The sequence below is a fragment of the Bubalus bubalis genome, chromosome 9 (assembly GCF_019923935.1).
Source record: "Bubalus bubalis isolate 160015118507 breed Murrah chromosome 9, NDDB_SH_1, whole genome shotgun sequence".
Lineage (NCBI taxonomy): Eukaryota > Metazoa > Chordata > Mammalia > Artiodactyla > Bovidae > Bubalus > Bubalus bubalis.
In genome coordinates this window covers 94598702-94604701 of record NC_059165.1, presented here as the reverse complement: position 1 = coordinate 94604701, position 6000 = coordinate 94598702, and positions in this window count along the sequence as shown.

The following is a 6000-nucleotide window of genomic DNA, read 5'->3' as shown; positions in this document are numbered from 1 at the left end:
CGCTTCATGTATTTCTGAAGCCTGGCTTGGAGAATTTTGAGCATTACTAACGTGAGAGATGAGTGCAATTGTGTGGTAGTTTGAGCATTCTTTGGCATTGCCTTTCTTTGGGATTGGAATGAAAACTGACCTTTTCCAGTCCTGTGGCCACTGCTGAGTTTTCCAAATTTGCTGGCATATCGAGTGCAGTACTTTCACAGCATCATCTTTCAGGATTTGAAATAGCTCAACTGGAATTCCATCACCTCCACTAGATTTGTTTGCTGCTGCTGCTGCTAAGTCACTTCAGTCGTGTCCGACTCTGTGCGACCCCATAGACAGCAGCCCACCAGGCTCCCCCGTCCCTGGGATTCTCCAGGCAAGAGCACTGGAGTGGGTTGCCATTTCCTTCTCCAAAGCATGAAAGTGAAAAGTGAAAGTGAAGTCGCTCAGTCGTGCCCGACTCTTAGTGACCCCATGGACTGCAGCCTACCAGGCTCCTCCATCCATGGGATTTTCCAGGCAAGAGTACTGGAGTGGGGTGCCATTGCCTTCTCCAGATTTGTTTAGTGACCCTAAAAACCAAAGGGGAGGAGACCGAGCAGAAAGGCTTCCACCCCCAGTGGAGACTGGGACTTTTTCAGCCCACTTTTGCAGTTCCTTTCCAAACCACGCAGTGGCGCTATTGAAGACCAGTCTCTATGGGTTGACCAATGAGATGGGCAGCCTTCTGGATCCAGGTACCCAGAAGCCAAAGCTGTCTCTTTGCACTCACTCTCACCAAGGGACGTGTGGGCTGAGATGCAGACCAATATCCACCATCCCAGGAACTCATTATCTTAAGCTTCACCCAAACTCTTTGAATAGGTATTTAATGACTGCCTACTCTGGCCTCTCGTGAATTCCTTTAATAAATATTTCTTGAGTGCCTACCGTGTACCATGCCCTGTGGAAGGCCAAGTCATGGCAAATAAGACAGCAAACCCCAGCTCAGTTGGATCTAAATCTAAATATTTGAAAAGCAGAATGTTGGGGGAAATATCCAGGTAGAAAGGATTTCTTAGTCAAAATATCAAGAAGACAAAAAAATGATTACTAAATTAAACTATTTTAATCTATTATTTGTCTATTTTTTATCTATTTATTATTTATTTGGCTTTTAAATTTTAAAAAAATTCTTAAAAAAATTTTTTAATCTATTTATTATTTATTTGCCTGTGTCTGTTCTTAGTTGTGGCACATGGATCTTCATCATGTCATGTGGGATCTCTTCTTGCAGTACACAGACTCTCTAGTTGTGGAGTGAGGGCTCAGCAGTTGCTCCTGGGCATGTGGGACCTTACTTCCCGGACCAGAAATCAAACAGAAGTCCCCTGCCTTGGGAGGTGGATTCTTAACCACTGGACCACCAGGGAAGTCCCTTAACTACATTTTCAGAAATGCAACTTTTATTTGGGTCATGTTTCCTTAAGAGGCTGTTTTCCCCAGATCTCTCAGTGTATTACCATATAAGCACACACAGTGGGTTTTTAAAAAATTATTTTAATTGCCGTTCTATTTTTGTTGTACTTTTATATCCATTCCTGGTCCATTCCAGGCTTACCTGAGATATACCCCATGGGCTAGTCTGATTCTACATTCCAGGCTTACCTTAGCTAGTCTGATTCTAAAAAATAGGTTCTGTTTTGTTCTTTCTACTATTTTTGGTTTAAAGACATGGTGTTATTTACTAGTTGAGTCAAACTTCCTGGGTTTAAATCCCAAATATACCCTTTACAAGATGTATTGGGTTGGCCAAAAAGTTCCTTTGGTTTAAAAAGTAAAGCTAAAAGACACAGTTTTATATTTTTACCAAGAACTTTATTGAACAACATAATTACAGTTTGTTTCACTACCTTCGGCCATTTTTCAGGCAACTTCATAATTCCATCTTCCCCAAATTTATCTTTTTTGGCAAAGAACTGTTCCAGGTGCCTTTTACAGTCTTCCAAGGAATTGAAAATTTTCCATTAAGAAAGTTTTGTAAAAATTGAACTAAATGGACATCTGAAGGTTCAATGTCTGGCAAATACGGCAGATGAATCAGAAATTCCTGGTCAAGCACTTATAGTTTTTGCCTGGTCATCAAAGAAACATGTGGTCTTGTGTTATCCTGATGGAAGATTATGGGTTTTCTGTTGACTAATTCCTGATGCTTTTCATGGAATGCTGCTTTCAGTTGGTCTAGTTGGGAGAAGTAGTTGTTGGAATTCATCGTTTGGTTTTCCAAAAGGAGCTCATATAAAGGACTCCCTTCCAATCCCACTATATACATGTTCTCACCTTCTTTGGATGAAGACTGGCCTTTGCTGTAATTGATAGTAGTTCATTTCACTTGCCCCCAAATCTATTCCATTCCACATTATTGATTATCACACAGTATCCACTTTTCATCACCTATCACAATTTGTTTGAAAAATGGAGTGGTTTCAGACTTCCCTGGTCATCCGGTGGTTAAGAATCCACTTGCCCATGCAGGGGAAATGGGCTTGATCCCTGGTCTGGGAAGATCTCACATGCCATGGAGCAACCAAACCCATGCACCACAACTACTGAGACCCCGTTGCTGCAAGTACTGAAGCCCTAGAGCCCATGATCTGCCACAAGAGAAGCCATGGCAGTAAGAAGCCTGTGTCCCACAATGAAGACTCAGCATAGTCAAAAATAAATATATATACTTTTTAAAATTCTACTGTCATTTAAAACAATGAAACATTTTTGTTATGTTTCAGTAGAGAATTGCATATGGAAATACAGTGAAGAAAGTTTTTCCCCGTTAACTTATGTGGAACCCAAACATCAAAGTGATTAACATAATCAAGCTGGTGCAAATGATTTTCAACACTTGACTTGAATACTTTGAGTATATTGGCTATCTCTCATGTGGTATAACATTGATTATTCTCAATGAATGTATTGATTTGATTGATATCAATTTCAACTGATCTACCTGACTATGGAACAACATTCAGGAAGGAATCTCCAGCACAAAACTTCGCAGACCACTATTGACACGTTCACAGCACCTTCTCATACACTGCACAAATCTCTTTGCATTTCAGTTATGTTTTTTGTTTTTGGGGCAGGAGGAGAAGGGGACGACAGAGGATGAGATGGCTGATGGCATCACTGACTCGATGGACATGAGTCTCAGTGAACTCCGGGAGTTGGTGATGGACAGGGAGGCCTGGCATGCTGCGATTCATGGGGTCGCAAAGAGTCGGACATGACTGAGCGACTGATCTGATCTGATCTATGTTTTTTGTTGTCATTCAGTCACTAAGTCGTGTCCAACTCTTTGCAACTCCATGGCCTGAAGCACACCAGGCTTCCCTGTCCTTCACTGTCTCCCGCAGTTTGCTCAAACTCATTTCCTTGAGTCAGTGATGCCATCCAACTATCTAATCCTCTGTTGCCCGCTTCTCCTCCTGCCCTTAATCTTGCCCAGCATCAAGGTCTTTTCCAATGAGTTGGCTACAAGAGTTGCCTTTTTACCTTTCTTGAAATAATAAAGCATAGTATGCTAAAAAATGTTGCTTTCTTTCCTTCCACCTTCAATATAAAATGGCCACCCAAAAATTCACCAATTTTGATGTTTTTTTAAATGCATGCTGATATGATAGCTGTCACAATACATTCTAACAAAATTGTTTCAAATGACGTTAAAGACAACTAAGAACCACTAGAGCCATCTTATGGAAGAAAATGAATGAATCTTTTGGCCAAACCAATACAATCTTAGAACAATCAATGACTCTTCTTATGACTCAGTTCCCCATCTAAAAAATGGGAGGGTAAAATTAATAGTTTCTACTTCTTCAGACTGTTATGAGCTTATGAGTTAACACGTATAAAAGTCCTTTAAAACTCATGGCTATTCTTATTTTTATTCAATTATTTCAACTTTAATTTTAAAAAAATCCCCTATTCTTACTTTCTTTTAGTTTATTTTGGCTTTTTATAAACTAATTTGTCTATCTATGACCCAGCAACTAATGTCCTGGATGTTTATCCTAGAAAAGAGAAAAAGTATGTTCACCCAAAATTTGTGTACAAATGTTTATAGCAGCATTGTTTACAATAGCCATTAAGTGGAAACAGTCCATTAAAAAAACTAACTTGTCAAGTGAGATTCTTAATTCCTTCATTTTCAGTCCTTTGTTAATGGAATGAACCATCCTTTCAATCCACCCTTCCCCCCAACTCCTCTCTCTTATTTTCCACACATCCCCCTCGCCTTAGTTTAAAAAAAAAAAGCCTTCACATTTTTATCAGAGAACTTCTTTTGCGTCTCACTGAATCTCACTGTGGCTTTTCCCCCACTCATTGTGGCTTTTGATCCTGTTCCCTGACTCCTGCAGATTTTGAGTATCAGTATGTATTGACTCAACATTCAGAAAATGAAGATCACGGCATCCGGTCCCACCACTTCATGGGAAATAGATTGGGAAACAGTGGAAACAGTGTCAGACTTTATTTTTCTGGGCTCCAAAATCACTACAGATGGTGACTGCAGCCATGAAATTAAAAGACGCTTACTCCTTGGAAGGAAAGTTATGACCAACCTAGATAGCATATTCAAAAGCAGAGACATTACTTTGCCAACAAAGGTCCGTCTAGTCAAGGCTATGGTTTTTCCTGTGGTCATGTATGGATGTGAGAATTGGACTATGAAGAAGGCTGAGCGCCGAAAAATTGATACTTTTGAACTGTGGTGTTGGAGAAGACTCTTGAGAGTTCCTTGGACTGCAAGGAGATCCAACCAGTCCATTCTGAAGGAGATCAGCCCTGGGATTTCTTTGGAAGGAATGATGCTAAAGCTGAAACTCCAGTACTTTGGCCACCTCATGCGAAGAGTTGACTCATTGGAAAAGACTCTGATGCTGGGAGGGATTGGGGGCAGGAGGAGAAGGGGACGACAGAGGATGAGATGGCTGGATGGCATCACTGACTCGATGGACGTGAGTCTCAGTGAACTCCGGGAGTTGGTGATGGACAGGGAGGCCTGGCGTGCTGCGATTCATGGGGTCGCAAAGAGTCGGACATGACTGATCGACTGATCTGATCTGATCTGATCTGATGTATTAACTCTTCTGGTTTGCTTTTCTATACATTGTATCCTTTTTCCATCTTTTTCTATGAGATGGTTTAGGTTTTTGTTTTGTTTTTTTCTTTATTAACTTAGAGAATTTCTGTAGGTAGAGATGCAGAGGCAAATAGTATCTCCCAGGTAATGGAGGGTTCTTTCCATTTTTTTGTGATGCTTTTGATTGCTCATTAATGAATAAGAAGAACTTGATGGGCACTCACTCTGAAACAAACGAGTAATAAACTAGTTGCATAGGCGGCCATGGTCTAGATCCCAGTGACCTAGATTGACCAGAAGCAGAAACCACTTGAGATATATAGCTCTGGGACATTTCTGTAACTTACACACACACAACCACGCCAAGTATGTATTACATATGCAAGGGTGTGTATTACCCATTCAGAGAGAGGCTGGCCATGGTGCTGAGTTGGGGAAAATGGTTAGACATTAAAAGTCAACAGTCAGACTTCCCTGGTGGCTCTGTGGATAAGAATCTGCCTGCCAATGAGAGGGACATGGGTTTGATCCCTGGTGCAGGAAGATTTCCACATGCCAAAGAGCAACAAAACTCGTGCGTCAAAACTACAGAGCCTGCACGCCTGGAGCCTGTGCTCCACGAGAAGAGAAGCCAAAGCAATGAGAAGCTCTTGAACCATAAGAGTAGCTCCTGCTCACTGCAGAAACCCCATGCAAAGAGAAAAAGAAAACCCATGCAAAGCAATGAAGACCCAATGCAGCCAAAAATTAATAAAATAAAAATTTTTAAAGTCAACAGGCCTGGGGAATTCGCTGGTGGTCCAGGGGTTAGGACTCTGCACTTCCACTGCAGTGGGCACAGGTTCAGGAACTAAGATCCCACAAGCTGCATGGAGTGGCCAAAAAACAGATAATGA